General features: G+C 46.4%; 1 protein-coding gene and 1 long non-coding RNA gene across 10 annotated transcripts in view; one reads left to right on the forward strand and one right to left on the reverse strand.

Moving 5' to 3' along the window:
- Window positions 1–2,395, reverse strand: part of CNOT1 (CCR4-NOT transcription complex subunit 1) — a 99,153-nt gene extending 96,758 nt beyond the window's left edge. For 6 of the 8 annotated variants that reach the window (XM_049622369.1, XM_049622366.1, XM_049622370.1 and 3 more), the window contains exon 1: window positions 1,738–1,836. The gene's annotated coding sequence lies outside the window, so the exon portion shown is untranslated. Of the gene's footprint in view, window positions 1–1,737; window positions 1,840–2,293 lie in introns of those variants that run through there. The other 2 variants (XM_049622365.1, XM_049622371.1) reach the window with 2 other exon arrangements.
- LOC125916203 (uncharacterized) lies at window positions 1,977–18,598 on the forward strand. 2 transcript variants are annotated; one of them, XR_007455826.1, is made up of 3 exons: window positions 1,977–2,323; window positions 8,432–8,619; window positions 18,323–18,598. It is a non-coding gene; the product is annotated as an uncharacterized LOC125916203 (long non-coding RNA). The 2 variants fall into 2 exon arrangements; XR_007455827.1 differs by lacking the exon at window positions 18,323–18,598 and adding an exon at window positions 14,778–15,300.
- Window positions 18,599–19,025: the final 427 nt, after the last annotated feature.

The following is a 19,025-nucleotide window of genomic DNA, read 5'->3' on the forward strand; positions in this document are numbered from 1 at the left end:
ACCAGCTGAGTTAGGAACCAAGAGCATTTCAGTTCAGTTCCTCCGTGAAGCCACAAAACCCTGCCTTAAGACTTCTAAGGTTACAATCTTAGGCAAAAAACGGAAATGCTTTCAGTGATGAATGGTCAAGTCTTTGTGCCTTGATTCCGATGAAGGACTTGGGACCCACACTTGTTGAAAAGGGACCAACGGTCTCAACTCTCAACAAGTTTTATCAACGTGCTTCCATTTCAGTAAAAGTACAACTAGATGCCTAAAACTTTATGTATCATCAGCTCATTTTCTACTTAGACAAGGTAACGATTTGCTGTGTCCTAAAACAAGATTATTTAAACTGTTACCGTATATTTTATTAATAGTTAAAACACTATGCTGTCAATCTGTGGAAAGGTAGGAATGTCGACCTGAGTCACAGATTTACTAACAGATTACTGAAGATCTCTACAAAAACAGGTTTGTTCTTAATCTGTTTGACCTGCTTTCTAATTTTTTACTTGTCCTCTCACTTTTTTCATCTAAGTATCCCTGTTCCTACCAAACGGATCATCACGAGAGCATTGTTCAGAATCCCCGTCAAAGTACGCAATTATTGGCTGTTAAAATCAATCTCCCAAGGCAACAGAATTACACAGAAATAAGGAGAGAAACTAAGGATCGTTACGCAGCTTACAGTAAGAAAACAGGCTTTTTATTGGAGTCCTAAGAAATGTGACGTTAGATTGGGTGGCTTGAGGGGAAAAGTTTACTTCTCCAAGTTTATTTTAAACGCAGCATTTCCAAGTCCACTATCAGGCATCTCCTTTTTGTAAAGTACAAATCTTACTCCTGGCGGGGGATAATTATCTGTGTGAGGCCAGGTGGGTGAATTCTGCAGCGGGACTGGTAACGAGTAACTGAGTAAGTATTTCGTGTGCGGCCTTAAGCAACCTCTGCAAAACCTGGAGGAAGGCAATCCCTCCCCAGCCGCGAGGCCTCCGAGCGGTCGGCTCACTAGGGGGGCACTTCCCACGGGAGAGTAGAAGCCGCCACTACAGCACAGACAGCGGCCCAAGTGAAGGAGGGCCGACTTCGGAGAAAGTCGGAGCGCCCCAGCGCGCGAGTGGAACAAAACCTGTGGCAAGAAGTAATGAGGAAGTGCTCGCTCCCGCCTGCCCCTCCCACCGGCGGACACCCGAAACACCAGGGGTTTGACAACGTGCCGGGGGCACCGGGAGTGGGACTGCCAGCTCCGGGTCGACCAGAAAGAAGCAGGAGCCTACCAACTACTCCAAACACGGACCCTCGCCTCTGGAACTAGGCCTCGGGGGCCGAAGCCCACTGCACCCGTCCGGAAGCCCCGAGAGAAAGGGGCAGTTGAGGAGCTCGCGGGGGCTGAGGAGGGTGCAGCCCGCGCGAAGCGAGGCCCAGCCGTCCGAATTGCCGCCACCGCCGCCCTCAAGAGCCTCCAGGCCCGGGCCGGGGACCACCCCGGGTCTCACCCGGCGCTCTGCCCTGCGCTCCGGGAAGCCTTCAGCCCCGGCCTTTTCTCTTCAGAGCCCAAAGAGTACGCGAGTCGTGGGAAGAGCCCGCCCTCTCCCGCCTCGCCACTTCCCCGTCCCGACTGCCCCTCACTCCGCGGAGCTCCGGGAAACGCTCCCAATGGCCCCTGGACCACCCCGTTCCTTCGCCCACCGGCACTCGCGGTCCGTAGCTGACACTGCGAGCCGGCCCCAGCCCCCTGACCCCGGCCCACCTCACCTCAGGCGGCTCCGGCAGCGCTGGACACAGGAAACTCCTGAGTCCCCGACTCCGGCTCTCCTCGACCCCCTCTTCGGTTAACTCCGCTTGTTTCTCTACAAAATGGCGCCGGAGGTCGCGCGCTCACGTCGCGGCCTTTCCCCTCCCCGTTCCCATTTCATCATTCGCTGCCCGCCCGAGGAGGGATGGACCCAGCACCAGCCAATGATCGTACCCAGCCCGTGGCTCCCGCCCAATCGCCGTGAGGTGCCCGCGGATTTAAACCAATCACACACTATCACTTGCAGAAGTCAAGGAAGAAACCAAGCTCCTGCTAGCAACTACCAATCCGGACTCCTACTTCGCGGGTTTTGGCCAATTGCCGCTCACCCGTCCCTGGGGACTGGAGTCGGCGCTCTCGCGCCTGCGCTCGAGAGGAAGACCAATGGAGAGACGCAGATAACTTCGATTTGGGGCTTCATGGACTTCCCACCTGCCCTCGAGGTCTTCCACCAATAAGGGCCTGGGATGGCCTCCGAGAAACAATAAATAAGGGAGGGGGCCCACAAACCCTCACCTCCCTGCGCGGGAACTACTTTGAGTTACGGTAAAGCACTTTCCCCCACTCTCCGTTCTCTTTCCAAGTGTCAAGTCCGGTACGCTGCGGGGCGACGTTCCCCTCCCCTCGCGTTCCTTTGGCTGAGAACGCCAACTAGCAAGAAACAAGCCAGACTGTAACGAGTGATGGCGCTTTGCTTTCTGGGATATGTAGTCGTCCCTCATCCGCGCGCCCCATTCCTGTCGCAAAAGTATCGCGTCTTTTTCCGTCACTGACTGCGTCCCAAGAGAGCAGTGTGTGCTGGAGAATGTAGTCTCCTTTTTGGTCCTAATTTGCTTCACTTTCATCAGAACTTTGTCTTCTATGTAGTTCTGCCTATTGAAGAAGAGATCTCTTACAGAGACATAGGAAGCTAAGGTTCTCTTTTTAGCTTATTCCCTGTAATGGGTATCAGAAAGGATACCTATCAGAAAGGCTCTCCGGAGAAAAAGCATAGAAACCTATATTTTGCTGCGATTTATCTATAGCAGACTATAAGACTTTATAGTCACCTATTCCCAGACAAAAGTAGAAGGACCGGGAAGGAAGTGTTGACTGGTTGGTTTTCGCTATCTTTGGAAAAAATACCTATCCTCATCACTCCCTCCTAGGCTAGACTCAGTAGCTTGTCTCCTAGCCATCTGTTTTCATACTACCCTTTGTGTCTAAAAATACCTTTTTTAAAATCGTGATAAAAAACACTTCACATAAAATTTATCATCTTAACCATTTTTTTAATGTTCTGTACAGTAGTGTTAAATATATGCCCATTGTCATACAACTGATCTCTAGAACTTTTTCATTTTGTAAAACTGAAATTGTATACCAGTTGAACAACTCCCAATTTCCTCCCTCCAGTCCCTGACAACCACCATTGTACTTTCTAAGAGTTTGACTACTTTAGATATCTTTTATAGGTGGAATCATGCAGTATTTGTCTTTTTGTGATTGGTTTCTTTCACTTAACATAATGTCCTAAAAATACTTTTTGACATCTGCCTTTCCTTGGTTGGAGGCCAACTCTTTTACCAAACATTTATTCATTGTCTTATGTTTTCAAGCAACTGTATGAAATCCAGGAACCCCACATGAAGCTAGGGCAAGGGCTGTTTCAGTCTCGTTTATTGCTGTATTCCCAGCACCTAGCACAGTACCTAGCACATGGTAGACACACAAACAAATGAATGCTGAAAAATCAGGAGACAGAGAAATAGACTTATAACATCATAATCTTAGTGGTAAAAGACCCCTCAAACCTATCAAGGATGAGGAATAAATCTTTGTATACAGCGTTGCTGTATAAAATTGCTAAAACATCTGTGGATAGCATTTTAGCCAAGTTTATCAAAATTGAAAGCGCATAAGCCCACTGACCCAGTAATTCCATGTCTAGGAATTTATTCCACAGGTGAACATTGCAAATTTGTATAGCTATGAGTGTATAAAAATTCACTGACACATTGTTTATGGGGCCTCTCAAAATTGGAAACAATAGAGAACGGGTTAAATAAATGTATGCTACATTCATACAATGGAATACTATTTAGTTTTAGAAAAGAATGAGGCAAATCTATATGTACTTCAATGAAATGATTCCAAGATTTACTGTTTTTTTTTTTTAATTTTTTTAATGTTTATTTTTTAGAGAAAGACAGAGCATGAGTGGGGCAGGGGCAGGGAAAGAGTGAGACACAGAATCAAAAGCAGGCTCTAAGCTATCAGCACAGAGCCTAATGTGGGGGTCGAACTCATGATCCGAAGATCATCACCTGAGCCGAAGTCAGATGCTCAACGAGCTGAGCCACCAGGAGCCCCTCAAGATTTATTGTTAAATTTAAAAAGGTGTACAATAGAAAAAACAATAGCATAATCATTACGTTACCATCTGTGTAGGAAAAAAATAACTGTCTATATTTACATATAACTGAATGCATAAAAGGCTTGGAGCTGCGTCTGGGTGGCTCAGTCGGTTGAGCATCTGACTCTTGATACCTGCTCAGGTCATGATCTCATGGTTCCTAAGATCAAGCCCCACGTTGGATTCCCTCCCTCCTCTCCCTCTCCCCCTCACCTGCTTGGGCTCGCTCTCTCTCTCTCTCAAAATAAATAAATAAACATGGGGGGGGGGGGGCTTGGAAAGATATACGTCCCTACCAAACTGACACTAGTGGTTATCCCTGGGGAGGGAAGTAAAATGAAGAAGGGTAAAGGGAACTTTTGCTTTTTATTCTCTACATCACCACACTATTTGAACTGTTTACAAAGCAGATGTATTCATGTCTTTTTGTATAATTTACATTTTTTCTTTTTTAGAAAAGAGACTGATAGCCATAAAGGTCAACTATCTAAGGTTAACTCTGTAATTCTACAACTAGTTCAGGCCTCAAACATAGATCTCCTAAAATAAGATAAGTTGACAGAAAACTGAGTTGCCTTTCCCCGCTTCAGCCTGTCTCTGCCAGAAAAATGACTTGCTACTTAATACTGAGACTGTTCCAGGACATTCTTAAAGCCCACTGCAGTCCCTACCCTGGAAATAACACATCAATACCACTCCTGAGGACCTGACCTGCCTTGAGGACTTAGTCAAGTACCTGCAGGATTCACACAATAGCCTGGAGATCAAAGTCCTTCAACTGTGTGTTAAGAATTCTGGGTGGCTTCCATCCCTACTAGAAGCAGAGAGACCTTATAGAATGTTTACCAACTGTAAAAGGTAAAGGAGATTCACCTGGTGTACTTTTTCATTTTACTGAAAAACGTAGTAGGAAATCATGCCCAAACTATTTTACTAGAGACCTTCACAAAAGATTCACTAAATCACTCAGCAATTACGTGTCCTAGGGTTCAAAACGTATTTAGAAACAGAACACTTCAGCCAGCTGTTAATTACTCACCTGGCCTCTTTCCTCAGCCTTCTTCTTCTGATCCTTCACCCCCCAATTAATTGTGCATCCCAAGCTCTGGAAGAATTTTACAAACTCTTTTAATTGTTTCCCAAAATAGCCTGGAGGAGGAAACCTAAGTCTCAGGAAACAAAAGCCTTACTGAATTGGGTTGCAATCAGTTGAGGTAAATGTACCTAGAAGACAAAGGACTTTGAGACTTTTAGATCTGTGGGGCACCTGGGTGGTTCAGTCAGTTAAGTGGCGGGTCATGATCTCAGTTTCTTGAGTTCTCGTGAGTTCCAGCCCCACATCGGGCTCTGTGCTGACATCTCAGAGCCTGGAGCCTGCCTCAGATTCTGTGTCTCCCTCTCTCTCTGCCCCTCCCTCGCTCAGGCTGTGTCTCTCTCTGTCTCTAAAAATAAAAAAAAGATTAAAAAAAAAAAAGATCTGTGCGAACTATATATGTTTAGGTGCTTGGAAGAAGGGTGAACAACAACAACAACAAAAAAGCAAGCAGAAATACAAGACTTACTACTTCACGTTCCCCTTTTTCGGTGCCATTTATCAGATGGTTCAGTAAATTCAATTTACAGTACTGTTGACTACCTTAGGATTCTCTGTCCTATCCAGAGCAGCTCCCTGACAGCCCAACCCTAGGTTCTGATCTCCTTCCAGCCCATCACCACTGCCTAGCAGCAAAGCTCCTGACTCCCTAAGCACCCATGCTTTGGTATCACTTTGGTGGCTCTACCCTGAGGGCAGTGTGTCCAGGGAAGCACACTGCAAAAAACTCACTGAGAAGTTCTGAAACTCAAGTCCTAAACCAGGCTGTACCCCTAACTTTCTGTGTAACCTTGGGAGGGTCATTCCCTTCCCTGGACCAGTTCTTTCCTTCTTCACTACTCTGAGGATATCGGGCAAGATTACATGGCTCCCTGGTTGTGCACTTTTGACTTCTAAGAAGCCAAGGACCTACTGTGGGGTGCTGGAATTCTTATGTGTGCATAGGTTTCTTTGATCAGCCAATATATTCTAAAAATACAACTTTACATGCTTTATCCCATCCACACCTCAGGACCCTGTGAGGTACAGATTGAGTTATTTACCCCATGTTACAGATCATAAAACCAAGGCTTAGAGAAGCTGAGTCACTCGCTGGAGGTCACATACCTAGTCAATGGCAGAGCAAGTGTTGAAACCCAACCTGTCTGATTTCAGGGCTCATATTCTCAGGCACCATGCTCTTAGTCGTTGTTTGGAAAAACCCCTGCCCAGGTAACCTCCCAGCTGTAATGTTCAATGGCCCATCAGCAACCAGATAGTTTCCAAACCAAAAAAAAAAAAAAAAATATATATATATATATATATATATATATATATATATATATATATATAATCTGATAGGGTGTTATAAATTAGTGATACAGGTCCTGAAAATACTGCTGTGTGTTTGGTGTTTTCCAGTTGAGTTTGCATTTGAATTACTAGATCCTATCCTTAACAGGAAATTTGTTCTAGGACTGTGTAGGAGCTTCTGACTTAATTTAAGGCTGTTAGTCCCCTGTCTCTTTTCATGAGAGAACACGTAAGAAGCTCGGAAGGAACAAGAAAGGCCACACAGCATGGCCTCTGGTTCATGGATACTTTAGAATTATCTAAATGGATGCTTGCACACAAATTAGGGCAGGTCTAAGAAATATGCCTGGGGTCCAGGCAGATGAGTGAACCTTAGGACTACTGATAGAACTCTGAGCTGGACAAAGTCTGTGACTCTGCTCTAATTTTCTGTGTCCTCTCTGATTACAGACCTAATGATTGAAGTGGTTGTCTGTATGCTGGACTTTTAGCTCAAACTCTTTCCTTCACCCATCTGGGCGCCTGCCTTGGCAGATAGTTCATTTTGTATTACAGACTTCTCAGGGCACTATCTGAGCCCCAATGTAGACTTAACATTCTTTTTTCATATTTATAATTGCTTTAAAGAAATTTTTTTTTTTAAATCCAAGTTAGTTAACATACAGTGTCATAATGGTTTCAGGTAGACTTAACATTTTTTTTTACCTAACATTTATCTCTGTGATCATTTCAGAGACCTTAGAGATGTAAACTTGAACCGTGTCCTGAACAGGAGAAGGGGTGGGCAATAAATTGGGGATTGCCCTCCAAACTCCTTTTCAGCACTCCATACTTCCCTCTCTAGGGCATAAGTGCATCAGAAATTTAACCTCTTCCAAATACAGCCAGGTGCTCCTAGATGGCCATCTTTTTGATGTAACCTTGTATGGTGGCAGAGGCAAGGGAACTCTCTGGGATCCCTTTTATAAGGGCACAAATCTCATTCGTAAGTGCTCCACCCTCATGACCTAATCATTTCCTAAAGGCCCCACCTCCCGATATCATCACTTTGGGATGGCGATATGTTTACCTGCATTTTAGGCTGTTTAATTTTTAGCTATCTGCCTCAGCATGGTGATGGGCTCATAGTAGGTGCCCTATAAATATGGAATAAATAAGTGAATGAATGGCTCTTTTATTTTTTTACTTTTTTTTTCCTGAAGTTTATTTTTGAGAGAGAGAGAGAGAGAGAGAGAGAGCAAGGGGTAGAGAGAGAGGGAGACACAGAATCCAAAGCAGGCTCCAGGCTCTGAGCTGCCAGCACAGAGCCCAATGTGGGGCTTGAACTCTGAAAGGTAAGATCATGACCTGAGCCGAAGTAGGATGCTTAACTCATTGAGTTACCCAGGTGCCCTTAAAAAACTCTTGAAGAGAGTCAACTCCAGAGAATCACTTCTTTTTAATAGGCTGTTGATCATATACATCTAATCCTGCTATCTCGATATAGACAATAGACAAATAGATACATCTGTTCAAAAGGGGAGGGGGGGTAGGTAGAGGTGTAGAAAAATGGCTTTCAAAGTTACCTTTAAGTAAGAAAGCCTCTCAACATGCAACTTGTGTTAAGGTTTATTTTTTCTAAATCGCTGGCAAGAATTTGATCCCTCCCATCAGCTCTAGGAGTCAGGATATGAGCCAGAGAAAGTTTCCTGTCACTTTGCAGATGCGAAAATAGAGACTCAGAAGAGCTTAGTGTCTCTATTAAGGTCAAGTAGCAAATTAGAGGCAGAACCTTCACTGGAACCCGGCAGCTTCTGGAGAATTCCAGGAGCAGCCTACTTGTCCATCCTCCTCACGTAGACCTTTTTTGTCTTCCCCCTTTTCCTCTTCCCAGATTTCACTACTTTGGCGATAGCAGCATAGAGCTTTGGAGAAGGGCAGTGAGAGTGCTTGGAAGGGGAGGCACCTCAAGAGAAGCAGATTGGGTGTACGGGAAGACCCAGCCTTTGGGGAACCTAACCCACATATGAGGAAGATCACAATTCTTCAGGAAGCTTTTGAACATCTCCAGAGCCTGAACAGGTTGGTATTGGAGCACTAGGACACCTGAGCCCTTTGAAAAGGAAGGTCAAATCATTAGTACCAGTTATCTGGCTAGTACGTTTCTGTAGAGCAATGGTTCTCACAATGGAGTTCCCTCAGCAGCAGCAGCAACTCCATCATGGAACTTGTAAGAAATACACATTCTTTTTTTTGTTTTTTTTTTTAATGTTTATATTTTTGAGAGACAGAGAGTGAGCAGAGGAGGGGCAGACAGAGAGGGAGACAAAGAATCCAAAGCAGGGTCCAGGTTCTGAGCTGTCAGCACAGAGCCTGACATGGGGCTCAAACTGCGAGATCATGACCTGAGCCAAAGTTGGATGCTCAACAAACTGAGCCACCCAGGCACCCCCTCCCCCCCGCTTTTTTTAAGATTTATTATTATTCTTACATTAGAAAGAGAGAGAGAGAGTGTGTGTGTGTGTGTATGAGCAGGGGGCAGGGGGAGAGGGAGAGAGAAAGAGAATCTTAAGCAGGCTCTACACTCAGTGCAGAGCCCAATGAGGGGCTCAATCCCATGACCCTGGGATCATGACCTGAGCTGAAATCAAGACGCTCTCGACGCTCAGCTGACCGAGGCACCCAGGTGCCCCCCAAAACACACTCCTTTACACTCTAGCCCAGATCTACAGAATCCAACACCCTGGGGCTAGAGCCCACCAGGCTACCCTCCTAGTGATTCTGATATGTTTTAAACTTTGAAAAGCACTGCTCCAGAGTTGAAGTTTTATATTAACTTTTTTTTTTTTTTTTAGCAGAAAAAGTACTAACTTTTTTTTTTTTCTTATGCTATAGAGGCCTGGATAGAGAGACAGGGGAGATCACTGGAGATGTTTGGGGGCTTCTTGGGGAAGGTGGTATTTGAATGGGGACTTCATGACCCTAACCTCAGTCTTCCTAATTATATTCTCCAAGCTATGGGGCTTCTAACTGCATCCACTTTTCTCAGGTCCCCAAACCACAGCTGTCTTTAAGTCCAGAACAAGTCCTGGGGTCTCAAGCCAGGAACTTGGTTCTTTCTGGCTGGGTCCCATTTGGCACCCTTCACTCGTTGAAGGGTGAAGAGCTTCCCTCCCTACCCCCAGGAGGACCTAGCCCAGATTGAGTCCTGAGTCACCTCCCCTGTGCAGGTTCTGGTGAGACACTGGTTAGGAGTTGGGTGGCCCCACCTTGATTCTGAGGAATGAGATCTCATATTCTTTACAGAAGCCAGCAGCCTATTTGTTCCAGTATCAGGTAGTGGCTCACTATCTAGGAGACCAAAGAAGTGGGTCACTCAGCAACTGTGTTTTCTTTAGCCTCTGCAAAGAGGCTCTTCCTTAAAGTAACCCTCAGACCAACCGACCCCTATTTGGGTTTCGTCTCACAGCTACCAGCTCTGAGGGTATTTCTGGCTAGAGCATCGGGTACTTATGAGCCAGTAACTCTCCCAGCTCTACAGCGACTGCCCCTCCATCACAAGGGCAGAACTTTCATTTCTTCCACAAATAACCATTGCTTAGACATCCACCATGCCCTAGATTGTAGCTCAGAAGAGTACAGGCCCTTCAGGTGCTGGCTGATGTTGCTCGCAGGCTAGCAGAGAAGCCAACTGTCAAACAAAGAATTACAAGTATAATAAATGTTAATAAATGGGGAAGCACAGGAAGCTTTGGGGAGTCTATAACCCAGTGTAGGCATTCAAGCATTCTCTAAGGATGTGGAAGGAGTAGGAGTTCTCTGGATAGAGTGGCAGAGAGAGTTTGCATCCCAACAAAGACCCGAGCCTTACAGAGATGACACTGGTGTCTGTGGACATCTTTGAGGAATTGAAAGGCCAGGAGAGCTGGAGTTGAGAGAAGTAGCTGGAGACCCGCTAGAGCAGCCTTGCTCAGCCCTTTATCCTTAAGGGCTCTGGAAACCTTTCAAGGGTGGGGTAGAACAGGTGACATACTAATATGTGCATTGTTTTAAGGTCACATTGACTGTACCAAGGAGAAAGGGCGGGTGCCCAGCCAGAGAAGTTAATAGGAGGCTAACCAGGAAGCTACCCCAAGTGGGGGGGGGGGGGGAACTCTGGGTAGAGCATCAGAGGGAAGTGAGGCCACCAGAGGGAAGGGAGATAAAAGTGTGGGGCTTTGGCAACCTACCTATGAAAGGTGAGGGAGGAAAAAGTTAAGTCTGCCCCAGGTGACTCACCCCCACAAAGCAGGAACAATGGAGGAGTAATGGTGGGTTCAAGGTGCCTGTGAATCACCCAAGAGGAGAGATTGAGAGACCCCTGAGCTAAGGCTGCAAGACAAGGAGCTGGGAGACAGACTGCTGATGGGGACTGAAGTCTCGGGCAGAAGGGCTGCTGTGGGGGAAACTTCGGAGAGCAGAGGCCTCAAGGCCCTGAGAAGAGGTGCCTCCATTCACAGTTAAGGAGGGAAGAGCCTCGGGACAGCCCAGCCCAAGAGGATGAGGACGAGTAGAGGCTAAGCGAGGTCACAGAATCACAGAAGCCAGAGCACTGAGAGACTCTGTGTTTTGGTGCAGTCCAGCAAGGAAGGGATTGACAAGGCCTCAGGCTGTGTGACAGGGCTGATGGTGACCTTGGAGAGAGCCATTTCTGTGGAATGAGGGGGGAGAAGCCAGATCTGAGTGGGAGATGTAGCTGGAAGGGAGAGGAGAGGTTTTTGTTCTGTTTTGTTTTTTTAAGATGGAGAGATTGGTGCATATTTAAATGCTAATGAACTTCTTTTGGAAAGAAGTTATCTCTCCTTGGGTTTTAGATAGCTTTTTAGATAGCTCAAGGGACAAGGTCTCCTTCTTTGTTTCCAAAAGGAAGGAAGAAATTTTTGGCCTTTGATCTCTCCCACCCTGCCTACCTGACGGTTCTTCTCCCAGGCAGAATGTATGGGGGGGGGCAGCCCCCATTTTGGAGGGGTACTGGAAGCCCCTCATTCCCAGGCTGCTGATTTCTGGAAGAACAAAGGACCTCAGCACTCCACTCTGACCCAGGATTCCTCACCTGCTACTTCAGGGCCTCCACAAACCTCTCCCCACCCAGGAAATTGCAGGCCAGGTTACTGTCCCCCCGTGTAGACAAAAGGGCACAAAGGTCATTTTGCCGCAACTTCCAGCAGAATGGGCCCCGTCACATGCTGCCTCTGGTACTGAGACCTAACCTAGGAGCTGAGGGGAGAAGAGCTAGGAACTGGGACTCCCTGGGGGCTCTTTTAAATTAGCCAAAAACTGCTCCTAGATATGGGCCTACCTGCTCCCCCAGGATGACAGTTCTATCCCACATCCTCTTCCTGGACCCTAGGGCCCTCACCTCCATGTCCTCTGCTTCCAATCGAATAGCTGCCTCTCCCTCAACCATTGCTTCTTTCAACAAATATTTGAGTACTTACAGTGTTCCTGACACTGTACAGGTGCTGGGATTGTAACAGTGTGCAAACATCCTGCCCTACATTTAATCCCCGTGGTCTCTGGCCTGCCTCTCCCTGACTGTGGGGTCACAGCCTCGCTGTAGTGACTTTACCGGTGGCTGCTGGATCTCCTCGGGTTCACCTGCACAGTCCCCAGGCACGGAGTGAGTCCCTGCCTCAGGTAATTCTGGTTTGGCTGCAAGTACAGGATGGGGCATGGATGCACTCAGGCACCCCAGGGATGGGACCATTCGGAGGCTGGAGGCAGCGAGTGTTAAGTGTAGGAAGGGGTTATGTGGTAGAGAGCCTCAGATATTCCCTCCCTCCATTCCATTATTCCACGCCCAGTCCCCCCAGACTCAGTGAATCCCATAGAGATGTTCTTTTTGTTTGGAATCCCACAAACTTTTTCTATGCTTTATACCCCTGATCCATTTCTTTTTTTTTTTTTTTTTAACTTTTTTTAAAATTTTATTTATTTATCTTGAGAGGGGGAGAGAGAGAAAGAGCATGAGCAGGGGAGGGGCAGAGAGAGAGAGTCCCAAGCAGTTCTGCACTGCCAGCACAGAACCCGACGTGGGGCTTGAACCCACAAACTGTGAGATCATGACCTGAGCCAAAGTCAGCCACTTAACTGACTGAGCCACCCAGGTGCCCCTCAAAAATAAATAAACATGAAAAAAAAATTAAAAACAAAACAGGGAGGGACAGGGGGATAAACAATAATAAATACATACATACACATATAAACAATAAATCAAGCAAGCACACTAGGCACTCAAAGTGCTGTGACAAGTAATGAAGCAGAACAAGTTGCTGGAGTGACAAAGAGGTGGGCACTTATTTTTGTTTGAGGAGATCTCTGACTAGGATCTGAGCAGAGACCTGAGGAGCTGAGGGAGGAAGCCATGCAGGCATCTAGTGGCAAAGGGTTCCAGGCCAGGGACCAGGAAGCACATAGACCCTGAGGCTGACATCTGCTGAGTCTGTAGGTGAAAATGAAGCAGAGCTGGGGTGGTGGACAGGGAGGAGGAGGGTGGTAGAACAGGAGGTCACAGAGAAATAGGACTGTGGGGCCTGTCATTCAAGGTGAGGACCTCGGCTTTCCTCCAGTAAGAAGAGAAGCCATAGAGGATTTTGAGCTGAGGATGACGAGTTTTAAAAGACTGTTGCAGGGGTCCTTGGGTGGCTCAGTCGGTTAAGCGTTCAACTTCAGCTCAGGTCTTGATATCACGGTTCGTGAGTTTGAGCCCCATGTCTCTCTGCCTCTCCCCTGCTCTTGCCCCCCCCCCCCAAAATAAATAAATAACCTTAAAAAAAAAAAGAGAGTAAAAGATGATTGCAAGGACAGGAGACTACAGGAAAACAAGGGTGGCAGCAGAAATTTGCAACCAAAAAGCCCAAGTTGGGTGGCCCTTCGCTCAAAAAGCCAATACTCAAGAGAAGAATTTTGATTGGCAACGAATAGGAGCTTTATTCAGGAGGCCAGACACCTGGGGAGAAAGTGGACTCTTGTCCAAAAATCAACTCTGAGGTTTCTGCCTGGCCCAAAGATTTTTAAAGGAACTTCAGGGCAGTTAATCAGTAAAAGGGAACCACAGTGGTCGGTGACACTCCTTGACCACATGCACACTCAGTGGTGCCAGCTACGGATGTTATCTCTGTATTCAGAGGTTGTGTCCTGGTGTTGTGCAAGAGGGTTTGTTCCAAGTCTTTCGAGGAAACAACGCATGATCTATAGATATACAAAGAAAGGTTATAGATATAACCTTATACTTAGATATGCAAAGAAAGTTAACCAATCACATGGGCTAAAGGTGCTTGCTAAAACTTAAAGACTACTAAGTTGACTGGAGAGGCTGAGGCAGTGACTTCAGAATCACCAAATTAGAAGGATATTATAATAGTCCAGGCAACAGATGATGGTGGACTGGACTAGTTGCAGAGGTGGAGAAAAGCAATGCCTATAATAACGATATCCAGACCGCAAGGCATGGCTCTCACTGTCTCGCACCCCACTGACCAACCACTTACTGGGGTGGCCATGTGGAACTGGTACCTTCAGAAGAGGTTGCTTGTGTGTGTTGCCAGCATAATGCCCCTGGTAGCCTTGTGCCATCCTCCGTGCCCCCCCTCCCCGCCCCCGGCAGGGTGACTAGAGGTTGAGGGTGTTGAAGCCAATGCCCTGAATCATGCCATAAACCTCCAGGACCAGCAGAGAGAAATCAGTCCAAGATCTTTCCAGGATTAAGGGTTTAATCACAATATACTATACTTCTGGCACAAGGTCTAATTACATTGACACCCAACATGATGAAAACTTCCAGTAGGGCATGTGAGACCTGAGCTTGTGCCCTCCGGCCTCTTGGAGCTGCCCCTGGGGAACACCTGCATGAAGCTGCAGGTACCGCTACAACCTTTCCCCAGGAAGATGGTTATGAAGTACCAGCCAGCTCGGACAAGCCAGTGGGCTCTATTCTGATCTAGGGGCCAGAGTTCACTATTTATGTATGTATGTATGATTTAAACATTTTTTAACATTTATTTATTTTTGAGAGACAGAGTGCGAGCCAGGGATGGGCAGAGAGAGAGGGAGACACAGCACAGAGCCCGACACAGGGCTCAAACCTACATACTCTGAGACCATGACCTCAGCCAAAGTCGGACCCTTAACTGACTCAGCCACCCAGGTGCCCTATTTTTTTTAAGTTTTTTTTTTTTTTTTTTTTTTTTTTTTTCAGAGAGAGAGAGAGAGAGAGAGAGAGAGAGCAAGCAGGAAGGCCAGAGAGAGGGAGACAGAATCCCAAGCAGGCTCCGCGCCATCAGCACAGAGTCCATGCGAGGCTGGAACCCAGGAATGTGAGATCATGACTGGAGGCGAAGTTAAGAGTTGGACGTTTACTGACTGAGCTGCCCAGGTGCCCCCACAATTTATTTTTTAAAATTTGGCTCATTCAGACAGAGGCAAAGGCTCTCTGGTCCTCTTCTCCCGCCTATTGTCACTCCTTATAACTTGCCACCTATTTCCACCTGGGCATGCGCAGCAGGAACTTTGCAAGGCTGAATGGCTGCCAAACTTCTTGGCAGAAATCTGAGCTAGAGTACCCGGTAAATGCTCCTGAAGTGTTAATTCTTGTTTGAAAACCAAAATTTGGTGACCTGCAACAGCTCCCTGTATACAATAATCCTTTGTCAATGGTCAAATGAAATTGTGAATAAATAAAAGATAAAAATAAACAAAATAGATGAAGATGCGAGGTACTTCGGATTTTTGGGTTCCTGCAATGGTAAATCAGAACCCCAAGGGCCCAGCACCAGCACAGGAAGCAGAGGCAGAAACACTGCGGTGAGGCAGCCATCTCCTCTGAGTTGTTACCATTCCTGGTGAGATCTCCTGCTGCTTATTTTGTTTAAAAAAATCATACAGCACTGGGGAACCAGCTGGCTCAGTCAGCAGAGCATGTGACTCTTGATTTCAGGGTTGTGAGTTCAAACCCCATGTTGGATGTAAAGCCTACTTAAAAAAAGAAAAATCAGAGTGCTGTAGTTTGCATAAATCACTTTCTTTCTTCTTTTTTTTTTTTTAATGTTTTCTGTGTGTGTGTGTGTGTGTGTGTGTGTGTGTTTTATTTGAGAGAGGGAGAGGGAGAGAGAGAGTCCGATGCTCGGCAGACTGAGCCACCCAGGTGCCCCCGTGAATCACTTTCCTAATGAAATCAGAGTCAATTCAGAGTTACCTCTAGACTCTTACTTATTTGTATTTAGATATGCACACCCTGTTAGGTGGGAGAGACAGGTGTGGGGTGGTGGTATATACTGCAGGGGAAATTGAGGACAGTCCTATCTCACCCAACGGAATGAATGTTATCTCTGATGTGGATCAGGGCCTGCCTGTTGAGTGTTTTGTCATGGTCTTTGTAAGTTTCTTCCTGATTAACCCAGGATAGGGGGCAGGGTCCTCATGACAGGGGCTGTACAGCCTGAACAACCCTGCCCTTAGACACAAAAAACTGAATTCTAGTTCACACTCTGCTTCCTACTGCCTGGACAGCCTTAGGGTAGTTTGTTTTCATGTCTACAAGATGGGCATAATAATGCGAATTCTAAACAATAATAAAATTAAATCTGGAGTACATCAAACTTTTGTATTGTTTCAATTCTTTTTTTTAATATTTTTAAAATATTTATTCATTTTTGAGAGACAAAGAGAGAGCATGAGTGGGGGAGGAGCAGAGAGAGATGGAGACACACAATCTAAAACAGACTCCAGGCTCTGAGCTGTCAGCACAGAGCCCGACACGGGGCTTGAACTCATGGGCTGCAAGATCATGACCTGAGCTGAAGTCTGATGCTTAACCAACTGAGCCACCCAGGCCCCCCTTGTTTGAATTCTTAATAAGGACAATATATTGCCTTTGCAATTTAAAAAGCAAAAAGAGGGATGTCTGGGTGGCTCAGTTAGATAAGCATCTGACTCAGTATCAGCTCAGGTTGTGGTTGAGCTCTGCACTGACAGCATGGATCCTGCTTGGGATTCTCTCTCTGCCCCTCCCCTGCTTGTGCTCTTTCTCTCTCAAAAAATAAAAAGCAAAAAGAAAGCAGCACCTGGCTGGCTTAGTCTGAGGAACATGTGACTCTTGATCCTGGGGTTGTGAGTTTGAGCCCCATGATGGGTGTGGAGCCTACTTTAAAAAAATAAACTAAACAATTTTTAAATAAATAAATATTGTGGAATGATTACCACAAGTTTAGTTAACAACTAATTACCTCACATAGTTAACAAATATTTTTTTTCTTATGGTGAGAACTTTTAAGATTTACTCCACTGGAAGCTTTCAAATATACAAGACAGTATTAACTGTAGTCACCATGCTGTATATTATATCCCTAAAACTTACTCATCTTATAATTGAAAATTTTTACTTTTTGTCCACCTTCATCCATTTTCCCCACCCTCCCAAAATAAGATTTTTTATTATTTATTTTTAAATGTTTATTTATTTTGAGAGGGAGCGGGAGAGGAGAGAGAGAGAGAGAGAGAACAAGCAGGGGAGGGGCAGAGAAAAAGGGTGAGAGAGAATCCCAAGCAGGCTGGGTGCTGTCAGCACAGAGCCTGATGTGGGGCTCAAACTCATGAACTGTGAGATCATGACTTGACCCAAAGTCTCAGGATCAACCGACTGAATCACCCAGGTGCCCCCAAAATAAGATTTTTTAAAACAAAATGTGGCCTCACCTATCTGCTTGCCTCACAGAATTGCTGTAAATAGAATTGGGAGTGTGTGTGTGTGTGTGTGCGTGAGAGAGAGAGAGAGAGAGAGAGAGAGTGTAAGGACACTGTGCATTGGGGTTATGAGCTCCTCTTTTTCCTTTGCTCTCTGCCAGCTGAAGAGGAGAGAGTTGCCCTCTCTACAGCCCTCACTGAGGAGAGGGGTGACTCACCTCATTGAAGCCATTGTCCTCTGTGTTGTAGAAGATTTGGCAGGTGTCCTCTCAGAGTCTGGTGTTGAGGGGAGTCCAGAGGCTGTAAGCAGAGAGCCGGAGAGTCAGGCTGTGAGGGCAGGGCCCCGGGGGCTCACCTCCATCCATGTGGCAGTCACTCCATTTCCTGCTGTATTAATTATCCCTGATCAGTCTAAACTGGCCTGCCTGGTGGCATTGCTTACCTCTGGCCTACACATGGCAGAAAGCAACCTGCCTCAGAGGTACATGTGCCAAGGACGGGAAGGAGATAGGACTTACTGCTGCCGGTGAGGCAGTGGTAGTAACCAAACTAGCAGAGTGTCATTGTTCAGCTGGTAGTTGCTCCTTCTGTTTCCCGCTCCAAAGCCCTGCAACCAGAAAAGACAACTAAATGCTAAGAAGCTCCCTCCTGATGGTAACAGTGATGATGTCTAACCTCAGTGGAGTGCTCACTGTGTGCCAGGGCCTGCTCTGAGCCCTTTACATTCATTGTCTCCTTTATTCACCATAACTCTGTAAAGCAGGGACTATTGTGAGAACTCCCAGTTTACAGATGGGGAAACCGAGCCACACAGCCAGTCAATGGCAGAGCCAAGATTCAAACCCAGATTGGTGCCATTTCTGGGCCTGCACCGTTAGCCACTTGGCTATGTGACCTCCTAAAGGATTAACAGTGAACTATATTCAGAATCTCAGAGCAGCTGACATCATTCATATTAGCCTCATTTCCAGATGGGGAAACCTGTGTGAAACTGAATAAAGAAACTTTATTTAAAATGGAGTCATAAGGCCAGAAAGGGGAGCTCTCACAACCTCCTCAATTGCAGACCTCAACGCGAAGAGGCGGACCTTGGATTCTCAACAGGAGGAAACCTATACTTTACCACCCCAGCAGGAAGAAGAAAGATTTCCTCCTCCTCCAGCAACAGCCCAGCCAATGAGACACTGTCACAACTCAGCCAATGAGAAGTCACAACACTTCAAACTCCCAGTTTACTCCAATGGACTTTCAGGTTACAACAGCGCCTCCCAACTCTCCACCTTCCTCTGTAAAACCTTGTTCTCTAGACTTGGCTCTGGTTTTGCCACAGCTTGTTTGTTCTGAATTGCGATTCTCTATTGTTCCTGAATAAACCTATTTTGCTGGCAAAATAACTGACAATTTTATCATTAAGGTTAACACGGGGGAGAGGGGGGAGAACCTGGGTAGCTCAGTTGGGTAAACAACCAATTCTTGATTTCATCTCATGATCTCACAGGTTGGTGAGTTCCAGGCCTGAGACAGGCTCTGCGATGACAGTGGAGAGCCTGCTTCACATTCTGTCTCTCCCCCTCTCTTTCTGCCCCTCCTCTGCTCCTGTGCTCTCTCTCTCAAAATAAATAAATACACTTAAAAAACAAAAACGAGGGGAGCCTGGGTGGCTCAGTCGGTTAAGCGTCCGACTTCAGCTCAGGTCACGATCTCACGGTCCGTGAGTTCGAGCCCGGCGTCGGGCTCTGGGCTGATGGCTCAGAGCCTGGAGCCTGCTT

Source organism: Panthera uncia (assembly GCF_023721935.1).
Source record: "Panthera uncia isolate 11264 chromosome E2 unlocalized genomic scaffold, Puncia_PCG_1.0 HiC_scaffold_19, whole genome shotgun sequence".
Classification (NCBI taxonomy): Eukaryota; Metazoa; Chordata; class Mammalia; order Carnivora; family Felidae; genus Panthera; species Panthera uncia.